Source organism: Phoenix dactylifera, unplaced genomic scaffold, assembly GCF_009389715.1.
Source record: "Phoenix dactylifera cultivar Barhee BC4 unplaced genomic scaffold, palm_55x_up_171113_PBpolish2nd_filt_p 000527F, whole genome shotgun sequence".
NCBI lineage: Eukaryota > Viridiplantae > Streptophyta > Magnoliopsida > Arecales > Arecaceae > Phoenix > Phoenix dactylifera.
In genome coordinates this window covers 215,765-231,034 of record NW_024067937.1, presented here as the reverse complement: position 1 = coordinate 231,034, position 15,270 = coordinate 215,765, and the positions used below count along the sequence as shown (strand labels likewise).

At 39.8% G+C, this 15,270-nt stretch overlaps 1 non-coding gene across 1 annotated transcript; it reads left to right on the top strand.

Moving 5' to 3' along the window:
• Window positions 1-14,833: 14,833 nt before the first annotated feature.
• Window positions 14,834-14,943, top strand: LOC120106325. The gene has a single exon (XR_005508510.1). It is a non-coding gene; the product is annotated as a small nucleolar RNA R71 (small nucleolar RNA).
• The last annotated feature ends 327 nt before the right edge of the window (window positions 14,944-15,270 follow it).

The following is a 15,270-nucleotide window of genomic DNA, read 5'->3' as shown; positions in this document are numbered from 1 at the left end:
GGCAAAAAGTCAGAGAGCCAATTTCAGACACTGAGTGCCGAGTCGACTCCCGCAAAGCCCAAGTCGACTCCGAGACAGCGCTACACCAAAAGACAGAAGACAGTGTTTTTGTCTCTGAGACTCGAGTCGACTCCAAGACAGTTCGAGTCGACTCCAAGGCAGCGCTACTCCAAAAAGACAGAAGACTGTTTTTCGGATACTGAGAGCCGAGTCGACTCCGGAACAGTTCGAGTCGACTCCAAGACTGAACGAGCCAAAAGACAGAAGATCGGGAGTTCGGCCTCTGAGCGCCGAGTCGACTCCCAGAATTCACGAGTCGACTCGAGTGAGCCAAGTTGAAGAATACATCTATGGATTCCTTGGGATGAGCCGACTCCAAAAGTGCAAGGTCAGCTCCAGATTTTGGCGAGTCGACTCCGGGTTAAGTCGAGTCGACTCCCAGTCGAGAAGACCACTTTAATTCAAATCTGGAACAGTTGCCGAGCCGACTCCAGAAAAGCATGAGTCGACTCCTGCTACAGCCGAGTCGACTCCAGATCGCGCGAGTCGACTCCGATCCCAACCGGAACTTTGTCAGGAGTTGCAGACTGTGCACAACGGCTCTATTTTTCTCTCTAACGGCTAGATTTCTGGTTCCACAACATGTAAAGCTATAAAATCAAGAGGAGAGCTAGGGGAGACGGCATGGAAGTGGGAGAGAACATTTAGGAAAGAGATTTAGAAGAGATTACAAGGAAAATCTCCCTAAAGCACAAAAGGGCCATTCAAAGCAAAATAGAGAGAAGAAGAGCATCCAAGTGAATCCCAAAGCTTCCTCTTCAACTGTGTGCTGCCTCGGTGATCCTCTACTTCGTGCAAAATCAGAAGAGGGTCAAGTGAAGAAGAAGCCGAGTTCCTCCATCTACGAATTAGTTTGAGGGCTTCTTCTCTTTACCTTACTTATTTATATTTGCTATATCTGCTTAAGTGAGAAGCTTGTATTTGTCTTTAAACCTTTGTTTTAATATCTTGTAACTTGATTCAATCAAGGGATTGAATCAAGGGGTTAAGGTTTGTTGGTGAGCCAAAGGGAAAACCAACGGTGTTAGGTTGTGGTTGGTGAGCCTTTGGAAAAACCAACTGGGTTGATTGTGAACCCGGAAAACAATCGTTGTAAGGTTGTGGTTGGTGAGCTTGTGGGGAAAACCAACTGGGTTTGATTGTGAACCCGGGAAAACAATCGGTTGGTTCTAATCGGTGAGCCTGTGAAAACCGACCGAGTTCGTTGTTATCTCGCAAAACAACAAGTTGGGTTGTGAGCTTGTAAAACAACCGGCTGTAATCTGTAGGATTATAGTGAAATTCCCAAGAGGTCTTGGGGAGTGGATGTAGGTGCTGGGGTGCACCGAACCACTATATGTTTGTTGTGTTTGTAATGATTCTTGTCATTGTCTAACTTACTCACTTACTTACTTAGATAAATTGCTTGCTTAACTTTTATCCGCGCATCCTTTAGTTGCAAGCATATTCAATCTAGTCACATTCTATACATCAAACTGTTGCTAAGTTTAAATTTCACTGTGCATCTATATAACTTAGCATAATTAATTGAAAAGTTTTAGAAGTAGTCTAAAAGTTTAAAAAGACCCAATTCACCCCCCCTCTTGGGTTGTATCTACTGGGCAACACCAGTTTACTCGAATTTTTACAACGACGGCTTTCACACTATTGTCTTTCTTAAGGTCAGTATACATTTTTTTTCATTTTTTTTTGTTTTTTTTTTGCATTAAAGAGAAATGATAATGTATATATTGTGCACTTTTACTCCTGTGATGATTCCTCCATGTAGCGAGCAATTAGTGGACAATTCTCACACCAGTTGGCATGAGGTGTCGGGCATCAAGACTCCCCTACGGACCTATGCTCGGGTTCCTCATCACAAGCCCGCTGACCTTTGACAATAGGTAGCTCTTTTCGATGTACCTGACTAAATCCACCATTTTTTTTTTGAACTTTTTTTTTTTTTGGATCAGAAAAAGATGGTTCATCAGGATTCGAGGTTGCTACCATATTCTCAACACAATGTCGATCCTATACCTTAGAAAATGCAGGCCAGATGTGTTGTGAAATTCAAAGCACTAATTAGCTTACAACTCACTAAAAGGAACTTAATAAAAAGAACTCACTTTGCACTACTTCCAACTAGTCATTGGGCTCTTAGATTTTATATACCTTGTGTGTTGTAGTTTTTTTTTTTTTGTGTTGTAGTTTTTTTTTTTAAATTTAAAATTTTTTTTATAAAATTCCAAATGCTTAAAAATACCCCCAAACCTAAATCTAACATTGTCCTCAATGTTAAAGAAAATTTAAAGCAGTAAGAGGACAGAGGAGAAGTTACCTGATATGGGTGGGTAAATTGAAAGTTGGGGCAAAATCCCCCAAACCTGCATGTTAGTAATTTTTTTGAACTTTTTTTTTAAATAAAAGATATTTACATATTGGGTTGCCTCCCAAGAGCGCTAAGTTTTAAGTCTTCAGCCAGACAAAATGTAAATCTCTTTTTTTTTCAACCATTATCTAAGAATGGTTTTGGAAGAGTCCGATGAAGAACAGTCGGCTGATGACGATCTATGCTCATAAGGGGAACAGAACTAAGAGGCGCATGCTTGACCCTTTCCTCGGAATGGGCAAGGTAAGCTTCTAAAGGGTCCTTATTATAAGTTTGTAAGAAAGTCTCTTGAACCAGACTTTCAATCATGTCAACTTCATTGATTTCTTTGTCGTCTGGTGGTTGTTTACTTATGTTGAAGACATTAAACTCGACTTTCATGTTGCCAAAAGATAACTTCAGCATCCCATTTCGACAGTTGATCACAGCATTTGCTGTGGCTAAGAAAGGTCTACCTAAAATTATAGGTGTGTGACTGTCTGGATGTATTGCAGGTTCAGTCTCAAGGATAACGAAGTCCACAGGATAGTAAAACTCATTTACTTTCACTATTACATCCTCTACAATCCCCTTGGGGTACTTCACTGTCCTATCTGCTAAGGAAAGGGTAATATTTGTAGGCTTTAATTCCCCCAACCTAATTTTTGGTACACATAGTAGGGAAGTAGGTTTACACTGGCTCCTAAATCTAATAGAGCTCTCTGGATGATCGTCTCTCCTATTTTTATTTCAATAGTTGGGCAATCAGGGTCTTTGAATTTCGGGGCAATCTGTTGTTGAATGAGAGATGAGGCTTGTGCAGCTATAACAGCTTGCCTAGGAATACTGGTTTTTCTTTTGACCGTGGTGAGGTCTTTCAAGAATTTTGTATAGGAGGGAATTTGTCTTATGGCATCGAAAAAAGGTATATTTATTTGAACAGTTTTAAAGACTTCCATGATTTCATCAAAGTTAGATTGTTTCTTGGAGTCCTGAAGTCTACTGGGAAAGGGAACCTTGGGTTTGTATGTTTCTATGGGTTCTTCCCTCTTTTCCGGTTTGTCCTGTTCTTGACCCCTCTTCTGAATAGGGTTCTTATCGGATTCAGTTTTATTTTCTTTTTCATGTTCAGGAAGTTGGACTTTATTGTCCACTTGCTTGCCAGACCTTAAAGTGGTAATTGCCTGGACTTCATAGGTCGGATTTCCATTAGAATTGATTTGATACTGACCTATCTGACCTTGATTTTGTTGTCTACTAGGGTTAGGCACTGGTTGACTAGGTAGTTCACCTTTCTTCCTATCCCCTAGAGAGTTAGCTATTTGGCTCAGACTAACCTCAAGTTTTGCAATTGCTTGCGCATGGAATTGGTTAGTCTGGGCTTGGGCTGTATTGGTCTGTTGTTGTTGTTTGATAAAATCTTGTTGTTGTTTCATCATATTAGCCATCATGGTTTCTGTTGCCCAAGGTGACAAGCCAAGAGGGGGGGGTGAATTGGTTTCTTTTAAATTTAAACTATCTTACTCAAGTCAAATAGATGGTTAGTAAGCTAAGGCAATTCACAACACAAACAACACAAAGTATAGTGGTTCGGTGCTCTCCTTAGCACCTACGTCCACTCCCCAAGCGACCCCTTGGGAATTCACTATAATCTCGCGGATTACAGTTGGATTGTTTTCCGGGCTCACAATCCAAAAACCTTTGTTGGTTTTACGGGCTCACCAACGAACCTTTACAATTTGGTTTTCCGGGTTCACCAAAAATCTTTGTTGGTTTTACGGGCTCACCAACGAACCTTTACAATTGATTTTCCGGGTTCACCAATCAACCTACTTCGTTGGTTTTCCGGGCTCACCAACCAACCTTTACAAATAGTTTGACAAACAAAAAGAAAGATTCAAACTCCTAAATGAGCAAATGAAACAATATTAACTACAAAGAAGAGTTAGAAAGTATTTATCGCTTTAAAGTGGCTTTGCTCTTCTTTGTCAAGGATGCTTCACTCTTCAAGGGAGGATGGAGCTCTTGATGACTCTTTGAATCTGCTCAACCCCTTTCTTTGATTCTTGAATGAAGCACTTGAATGAAGAAGATTAGGGCACTTTTGTTTTCTTGTGTACTCTTTGATATCTCTTTCAAAAGTTATTCTATCTGATGAATAGTGCCCCTTTAAATAGCTTCCCACATCCTTTGGACAAGCCCCAATGGTTAGATTTGAAAAACTAGCCGTTACTGACCTTGGGAAGGACAAAAAGTACATCTGCAGAACTAGCCGTTATGCTTCAGCCCGTGTTTGGGTCGGCTCAACCTGTCCTTGGGTCGACCCAACTTTCACTTGGGTCGACTCAAACATTCCTTGGGTCGACCCTCTCAGAAAACACAGAAACTTGAAATTCAGCCTTCCTTCCCTTGGGTCGACCCAACCATTCTTTGGGTCGACTCAAAGTTCACTTGGGTCGACTCAACTTCTTCTTGGGTCGACTCTCTCAGTGATTCCAGAGAACCATTTCCTGACTTCTTTTTCTGTTTTGCCTTTGGGTCGACCCTCTCAGGGTTTGGGTCGACTCAAGCTTGGGTCGACTCAACCACTATTTGGGTCGACCCTCTCAGTAAATCCAGAGAGCCAATTTTCTGTTTTGTTTCAAGAATCTTGGTGTTTGGGTCGACTCATGCTTTCCTTGGGTCGACCCAACTCACTGTTCATCTGTGCCAATTTTGCAGAAGTGTGCCAAATGACTTCTTGATGTGCCGGGGTCGACCCAATCAATCTTTGGGTCGACTTAATCCACTCTTTGCTGCATCTAAATGTTAGATTCATTCAAATGAACAATGAAATATATCTATGTCAATTCATACAAATATACTGAGAGTAATGGACTTATAAATGAAGTATTTATTTAACTTATAACATACTCTAGATAATTGCTTGTTAATCATCAAAATAACACTATCATCCTCAGTTTCTAATTGTGAAGGTTGCTGTGGGATAGGGGCATTATAAGGCGGTACAGATGGAACCAAAGGTTGGTTCATTTGTGGTGGACCTATCCTGGGGAAGTTGTTCTGAAAACTTGGTGGACCACTTTGATGCTGAATAGGTTCATTTTGCTTGTATGAGAAATTTGGATGGAACCTATTATCAGGGTGGTAGACTGGACTGAATGAATTGAGAGTGGGCTTTTTGAAGGCACTATATGAATTTAGAGCATTTGCTTGCTCAGCCTTAATGTTGGGTAAACTAAGACAGCACTCCACTAGATGCTCAGAACTATTACACAAGATACATAAACTATGTGACTCGTGATCCACTTTCATGATGGGATTTAACTCTTTATATGAACTCGAGCTAGTGAAAGCATCAAACTTTTTGCTTAAGTTGTTCATTCCAGTCACCAGATTGGACATGACATTTTTAAGTTCTGGGTCTGCTTTCATTTCATAATTACCTGGTTTTCTAGACCCGAACTCATCTCTATTTACTTCCTCACCATAGCTACTCCAATTTTGGGCGTTCTCGGCTAAGTCAACAAGAAATTCATAGGCTTGATCTGGGGTTTGGTCCATGAACCTACCCTTGTGCATGGACTCAATCATGTTTCTATGTGCCGGAGGTAGTCCTTTATAAAAGAAATGTACTAGATCAGCCTTGTCGAGCCCATGGTGCGGGCACTTGACTAACAGATCATGGAATCTTTCCCAAAGTTGGAAAAATTCCTCCTCAGATTTTCCTCTAAAAGTTCTGATGGCATCCTTAATTTTTTCAGTTTTTACCATGGGATAGAACTTAGCCATGAACTTCCTAGACAACTGTTCCCATGATGTGATGGAATTTGAAGCAAGGGAATACAGCCATGCAGCAGCACGATCCTCTAAAGTCATGGGAAATAACCTTAATTTAATATCCTCTTCATCTAAATTTTGATTTCTAAACGTTTGACAGATTGTCAAAAATTTGTTTAGATGAATGTAGGGTTGTTCACTCTCAAACCCATGAAACTTGGGTAACATGTTTATTGTTGCAGCCCGAATCTCGAATTGGGCTGCATTATTAATTGGTAATACTATGCAAGTAGGGGGGCTAGCGGATGCGGGTGCAAACAATTCATTTAGGGTTCTAATATGTTCACCCATTGTAGAGATCGATGGTTGGTTTACAGTTCGCAGGTTGTGATGAAAAGTTCTTTCAATCTCAGGATCAAATGGGGTTAACTTATCCCTTAATGACCTTCTACCATGCATACATTTTCCACAACTTAATTAGATTCGACTCCTACAATGAACGAAATCCTAAAAGAAGAGAAGGGCTAGACACAGATGACCACAACCAACACCACACAATAAATTGACCCTATTAGTCTTAGAACTAAGTGAGGTTTAGTAGCTTCTTAAATCTAGTTGCACAGAGATATATCAGGTTAAAAAGTTCCTGAAATTCTCTCCTAGATTAGACAGCTCCTAATCTCTCTTTCAGATTGAGCTTGAGCTTACCAGTTAAGCAATCCAATAATCAGTGACCAGGAAAGTCCCGGGGTGTGTGGTGGTGCCAGAAGGGATACACCGATACCACAATACCCGTAACAGTTCTCACTGTTGTAAAACTTTTCTAGACATCACCAATTACTAAATTCTCACTGGAGTGGCTTTCAGCCGCTTCTTTCCAAGAGCCTAATTGAGCTCGAAAACCCTAAGGCCAACATCTAATTTGATTTTAATTTAATTTGGCTTAGGATAAGTATGCAAGGTGGTGATTTTTGGGCTAAGGACAGGTAATGACTTCCCGACCTTATCTTTTTAATGGGTTTTGCCCTTAATTACTTTATGCAAATGCTTAATACTAAATGCAGCAAATAATCAATATTTTTTTTTTAAAAGTTTATGCAATGTCATTAGGTTGTATTGATTAAATGAGCAATCAATAAATTTTTTTTTTATTTTTATTATTTTTTTAAAATTTTTTTATATTATTATTTTTTTTTATTATTATTTTTTTATTTTTTTATATAGCAATAACTTGAATGTAAACTAAACACAATTCTTATGCGTCAGTCAACCTCCGAATGCCCGTTGAATAAGCTCTGGAGATTACTCCGTGAGGAGTTCCAATAGAGGTATGATAACCTCGGGGGATTGCGCCTTATCAATTACTAGCAAAAAAATAATATAGATTTTTTTTTTAATTTTTTTTTAATTTTTTTTAATTTTTTTTAATATATATTTTTTTAAAAAAAATTAAATTTAAATTTCAAATTTCGAATTTCAGAATTCAAATTTTGAATTTAAATTTTTGAATCTTTGAATTTTGAAATATTTTTTATATTTTATTTTATTTTATTTTATTTTATTTTTTTGAAATTTTTTTTTTCGAATTTCAAATTTCAGAATTTAATAACTACGAAATTATTAACTGAAAATAATCAAAAATAATAAAAATAAAAACTTACTACTGGAGTGCGTTCACTCCGGGCATCCAAAATTTGATTTGATCTTCGTGATCGTTCTTGTTTCTCGATTTGCCTCCCCGGCAACGGCGCCAAAATTCTGTTTGTCCTTTCCTGTCTACTTAAAAATATGCTAGACAGATCGTTGTTAGAACCGACGAACAAAGTTTAAATTTAATTCTACTCTTACCTGTTCTACTCGAAGAATAGTGGTCGTAAGAGGTCGATCCACAGGAAGGCGATTGGAGTTGCTTAAAAATAAAAACATTCACTTGGATTCGAAATCGATTTTTTTGAATAACGAAAGAAAAACCTTACGTTGGAGATGTTGAATGATTTCCTGGACTACCAGAGAATGTTTTCTAATTGAAATTAACTACAAGACAGGTAGTCAGATTCAAAGAGCATTCATGTATTAAAGCTTTGACATAAATTAAAATGGATGAAAACAGTGTTAGGAAAATTGCAGACTGAAATATAGATTGCATGAAAGAGGATTTAATGGATTGCAGAACAGAAATTAAAATTGCAGAATAAATATAACTTTCTACCCGAATAAACTCTCAAAAATTAAAACTCAAAACAAAACCTAAAATGAAACTAAAAATAAGAACAATATGCTTTCAAACTCAAAATATACTTCTCAAAAAAAACTTTCAACTAAAGTACTACTAAAACAAAAAAATACATTGGTCTCATGAATTAAAAAGAACTAAACTCAAACTAAACTAATAGAATACTCCTCCCTTCCTTCTTTTTTTTTTCTTTTTTCTTTTCTTTCCCGAAAACAGAGCAAGCTCTGTTTTCTTTCTTTCTTCTTTCCCCCAACCGAACCCTCTTCTCTCTTGGCCTCCACCCCCAATCGAGCACACCCCCCTTCCTCTTCCTCCTTCTCTTATATAGACCCCATCAGCAAGCACGTGGAGAGGATCGTGATCGATGGGAGCTGATCATGGGCGAAGATCCGGCGCGGATGCAGGGATGAGCTGGATTACCGGCTGCTGGCAGTGGGATTCCTTGGATGCGGAAGGATGGGGTCTCGAATCCGGAATGGTTGCACGGCTGGACGCGGTGCGGAAGGAAGGAGGCGCGGGCTGAGGCGGAGGAGGAGCGATCTTGGCGTGATCCGTGGAGGAGATTGAAGACGGGCGTTGCTGGGATCACGAAAGAGGGGCTGGCCACTGGGATTTTGATCGCGTAAGGAAGGAGATCACGGCTTGATGGGTGTTGGGAGAATGCTGGAACGGGAAGAGGGCAGACACGCGTGGGATCACGGACGGTGAACAGCTGGGGCACTGCGAATCCGGGCGCTGGGAGGAGCCGATCACGGACGCATTGCTCGGGGCTTGCTGAAAATCCGCTGCTGTGGATCACGGCCTGCATCACGGGAAGCTTGGATTTCGGGAGATGGATTCGGACGCTGGGATTTGGGCGCTGCTGGCACGGTGGCTGGCACGCGGTGGGCGTGGAGGATTTGGAAGGGTGTGAACTTCCTTCTTTGGTTGCTGGGAAGGAGGAGGACATGGATGATTTGATGCGGCTACGATCCGGGAAGAGCTAGGATGTGTTTTTCCCTCCAGAGATGGGAGCTGGGGGACACCAAGTTCCGTCCAATCAGATAAAATAAATAATGTGATATGAAATTTGGGTTGTAGACGGATTCGTCATGGGTCATCTGTTCTCACTGGAGGTCAATTGCAAATCTTTTAAGTCATGGGTCACCCAGCACCTCATAGTTATGATATGGCCAAATTAGATTTGCCCCAAAATTATTTCTTAAAAGCACAAAAGAAATGGACCTGATTCGGATCCGAACCCGACTCGGACCCGATCGGATCTTTAACCGGGTCGGATCTGGGAAGGGATTCTTCTTTAGTCAAATTTGTACTCAATGTGCATTTTATCTCTAATTTATGAAAATCTGTGCCAAACCCAAATATAATATTAATCCAGTGAATTTATCATTATCAGTTAGCAATAATACTAATTTAGGTGACATGTAGGTCGCACTTTTGTGCTCTCATCAATGATTTTCAAATTCCATTCCATGGTCACTTCTAATAGCTATGACTGAAGCATCTCTAGCATTAGTTACTTCCTTATGGAATTTCTTAAATACTGAAAATGCTTGATCTTTATGAGCTAAAAACATGACCCAAGTATATCTAGAAAAATCATCTACAATAATAAGACCATATTTGTTTCCACCTAGACTTGTGGTTCTAGTTGGTCCAAATAGATCCATGTGTAGTAGTTCAAGAGGTCTAGAGGTAGAGACACAATTTATGGATTTAAAGGAGTTCCTTGATTGTTTGCCATATTGACAAGCTTCACAAATTTTATTTTTCTCAAATTTTAGTTTTGGCAAACCTATCACGGAATCTCTTTTAACTAGTTTTGATATTGTATTCATACTTGCATGACCTAACTTACGGTGCCATAACCAACTTGCATCATTATCCTTATTATCATTAACAACTAAACAGGGGTTATGTTTGGCAAGATCCTCAAGATCTACTACGTACACATTGCCACGTCTTATTCCTTTAAATACTAAACTGTTGTCAATTGAGTTGGTTATGATGCATAAAGATGGTTTGAACAGAACATCAAAACCTCTATCACACAATTGACTAATGCTAAGTAGGTTATGCTTAAGACCATCAACATATCGAACATTATCAATAAAGGTTGAAGAGGTGATTTGTACTTTACCTATACCAATGATGTGACCTTGGTTATTGTCTCCAAATGTCACAGCACCTCCCTTCTTAGGCTCAAGGATGAAGAATTGGTCTTTGTCACCCGTCATGTGTCTTGAGCAGCCACTATCCAAGTACCAACAGTTTTTGTCGACCTTGGCTGCAAGACACTCCTACACAAGGAAATCATACAATTTTAGGTACCCAAGTTTTCTTGGGTCCTTCATGGTTAGTAATGTTGGTTCCTTTTGGAACCCAAATTCTTTTAATTTTTTCTTTAGTTTTTTCTTTTCTATGATCACACACATTAGCTTTATGTCCTATTGTTCCACAGCAAAAACTGGTTATTTTCTTAGTTTTGCTTTCCCCTGCTTTTACAAAGAAATTACTAAGGAGCTTTTGCTTATTTTTAGGTTTATATCCTAAACCAGCTCTATTGAACACAGCTCGTTGACTATTAAGTATCATTTCCAATTTTTCAGAGCTATATGTAAACTTTTCTACAAAAGGTTTGTACTTTTCAAGTTCTAGTGCCAACTTTTGTTTTTCTATTTTTAGTGCATTTAAGTCTTTTGTGAAATTATCTCTAATAGTTTGTTTATCCTTTTTAAGTTCAGAAATTTCCTTAGTTAGTTTTTCGTTATCTTTAATTAAGGTATTAGTTTTTTGAATTAACATTTGCTTGCTTGTTTTAAGTTCTAAATTTTCTTTAGTGATAAAATCCTTATCCTTAACTAATTTATCGTATTTATGAAGGTGAGATTGATTGGTTAGTTTTAGCTCTTTATTCTTAAGGCTTATTGTCTTATATTCATCCATTAATTCATTAAACGCATCATACAATTCATCAAAGGTAAAATCTAAATGCGTTTCAGATGTTACCTCGTTGTCGTTTGCCATAAAACATGGGTTGGCCTTTTCTTCTTGTTCCTCATCCGATGATGATGATGTATCAGAGTCCGATAGGGTGGAGACGAGGACTTTCTTTTTCTTGTACTTGCTGGCCTTCTTGAGCAAAGGACAATCTGCTCTAAAGTGTCCCGGCTTCTTACATTCGTAGCATCCGATTCTCTCATTTTTTCTTTCCTTACCTTTATCCTTGTAATAGGAACTTGTGGGGCCTCTCCTTTGATGAAAGGACTTCTTTCGGTTGATGAATTTTCTGAACTTACGCACGAGAAGAGCCTCATCATCATCTCCCTCATGATCTTCTTCTTCACTGCTGCTACTGCACGATAAATCCTTGTTAGAAGAAGTAGATTTGAGAGCTATTACCTTTTTCTTGTGAGAGGATTCTTCTTCGCTGTGTTGTTTCATTGTGAGCTCGTGCGTCATTAAGAATCCAAGAAGCTCCTCAAGTGGAAGCTTGTTCAAGTCCTTGGCTTCTTGGATTACCGTCACCTTGGCCTCCCATGACCTTGGCAAACAACGAAGAATCTTCCTGACAAGGTCACTGTTAGTATAATTTTTGCCAAGGCTTTTTAGGCCATTGACAATATCAGTAAATCTAGTAAACATGCAAGTGATAGTTTCATTGGAATCCATCTTAAATAATTCATACTTATGAACTAATATATTTATTTTAGATTCTTTTACTTGATTTGTGCCCTCGTGGGTCACTTCAAGTCTATCCCAAATCTCTTTTGCAGAATTGCAAGTAGAGACTCTATTGAATTCATTTCTGTCTAAAGCACAATAAAGCACATTCATTGCTTTGGCATTTAGTTGTGCCTTCCTTATATCATTGTCATCCCAATCCTTTTCAAGTTTGGGTATAGTAACACCATCTACAAAAATTGATGGGACGTATGGTCCATTAAGTATGGTGGTCCACATCTCATAGTCTTGTGCTTGGATAAATATTCTCATCCTAGCCTTCCAATATGAGTAGTCGGATCCATTGAAGAATGGAGGTCTATGGGTGGACTGGCCCTCAATATGAGAAGATCCAAATGGGGTTGTCATTTTGATCTTTTACTCTTTTGGTAAAAGAGTTCAGGCTCTGATACCACTTGTTGCCCAGATAGACAACCCAAGAGGGGGGGTGAATTGGGTTTTAAAATATTTGTTGCAATTAAAAGGTTTGTGAGTAACTAATTAAAACTTTTTGCAAGTGGTTTAATTAGTTGCTATATGCAGTGGATGAAGGGAAAGTAAGAGACAATAAAGCAATCACAAACACAAGCAAATTTATAGTGGTTCGGAGCTAACCCTTGCTCCTACGTCCACTCCCCAAGCCTCACTTGGGAATTCACTATAACCCCTCGGATTACAGCCGGTTGTTTTACAAGTTCACAACCCAACTTGTTGTTTTACGAGATCACAACGAACTCGGTCGGTTTTTCCAGGCTCACCGACTAGAACCACCCGATTGTTTTTCCATGATCACAATCAAACCCTTACACCGTTGGTTTTAACCTAGGCTCACCAACAAACCATACAACCCTTGATTCAATCCCCTGATTGAATCAAGTAAGAAACAAATGGTTTGAAAACAAACAGAAAAAGGAAGCTTCTTAACAAGCAGATATTCAGCGATATTAATAAGAGAGAAGTTAGGAGCCCTCAAATAGATTTATGAAGATGTAGAGGAGGGCTTCTCAAACTCGGAGTCTCCACGTGAATGTCTAGAAGATTTGATGACTGACGGAGACTTCTTGAATGCTGGAAAGAGTTGGTTGGATGGAGTTTAATGCCTCTCTTCCTTCTTTCACGTGTATTCCCTTTAAAATCCTTTGGTAGGTGGAGATTACTTGTTTTCTTTGAATGGAATGTCACTTCCCTACCTTGCTACAGTTCTCTGTGGCTATTTAAGCCATTCCCCAAGAAAACTAGCCGTTAGACCTAGATTACTAGCCGTTCTGCACATTCTGCAACTCCTGACAATGTTTCCGTTGGGATCGGAGTCGACTCGCCTGTTGCAGGAGTCGACTCATGCTTTTCTGGAGACGGCTCGGCAACTGTTCTGGATTTGAATTAAAGTGCTGTCTTGACTTGAGTCGACTCGACTGAACCTGGAGTCGACTCTCCAATGTCTGGAGCTGACCTGGCACTTTTGGAGACGACTCGTTCCAAGAAATCCAGAGAAGTTGCTTTCAAATTTGCTCACTCGAGTCGACTCGGATATTCTGGGAGTCGACTCGGCACTCAGAGCCCGAACTTTCGATCTTCTGTCTGTTGACTTGTGCCGTCTCGGAGTCGACTCGAACTGTCTCGGAGTCGACTCGGATCTCAGTATCCGAAAAACAGTCTTCTGTCTTTTGGGGTTGCGCTGCCTTGGAGTCGACTCGAACTGTCTTGGAGTCGACTCGCCTCTCAGAGACGAAAATACCGTCTTCTGTCTTTGGGATTGCGCTGCCTCGGAGTCGACTCGGACTTTGCGGGAGTCGACTCGGCTCTCAGTGTTCGAAATTGGCTCTCTGACTTTTGCCTTGCTTTTCTCTGGGAGTCGACTCTCGCTTCCTTAGGAGTCGACCTGCCAACCATCGGAGTCGACTCGAGTTCTTCGGGAGTCGACTCGACTCTCAGAGTCCAAAATAGCTTCTTTGTATTTCTGTCTGTTACTCCCTGGAGTCGACTCGTACTACTCTGAAGTCGACTCGGCAAGCATTGGAGTCGACTCGAATTCTTTAGGAGTCGACTCGTTGACAGGTTCTGAGATGAATCTTTCTGTCCGGCTGTCTGTTCTCAGTCGGAGTCGACTCGTAATGTGCAGGAGTCGACTCGAGCTTGTGCCAGTGCTTCTGATACGCTTGGAGTCGACTCGTAATCTCCCGGAGTCGACTCGAGACTCTGACTTTGGTTCAAATTGAATTCCTTACTTATTCAAAATGTATTGAACCAAAGCTTGAGACACTTAACCATAAATTTACAAGTATTTGACTGAAACACTAGATTGAATTCATTAGTATAACATAAGATATACTCAAATGCTTTGAGCTCATCAAAATCAAATAGGGTTATAATCAGTCACTCCACAGGGTTCAATCCTTCTAAGTTCAATTTCCTCTACCTTCCTAGTAAGGGCTGCCATTTTAGCCTGAATATCATCTTGAGTACTAAGATTTTAAAGTCCCTCATGTCCAATGCTAGTAGGCTTAGGCAAAGGTTTATTCACTCTATCCCCTGTATCCCATAATTGTGCAGTCTCTGCGAGAGAGTCTAAATAGTCCCACACCTCATCGGGTTGCTTTTCCAAAAATAGACCATTGCACATAGTCTCTATAAATTGTTTTAACTGTGGAGACAACCCTTCGTAAAAGAAACTAATGGTTCTCCATGTTTCAAACTTGTGATGAGGGCAAGAGAGAAGCAACTCTTTAAATCTCTTCCAACATTCATAAAATGTTTCATGGTCTTTTTGTTGGAAATTACTAATGTGCCTTTTTAAAAAGTTAGTCCTTTGTGCGTGAAAGAATTTTTTCAAGAATTCTCTTTGCATATCATGCCATGTTCCTAGCGATCTAGGTCTCAAGGAGTTCAGCCATGTTTTGGCTTTATCCTTTATGGAAAAAGGAAACAAGGTTAATTTAAGGACGCCTTCCGATACATTTGGTACTCTAAATGTGATGCTAATTTTCTCAAAATCCTTAAGGTGAAGATAAGGGTTCTCGGATTCCATTCCATGATACTTGGGCAGCAATTGAATTACTCCTGGTTTGATTTCAAAGTCATACCTGATTCTGACCCTCCCGAGACAAAAGAAAAGGATAACGAAGAAACT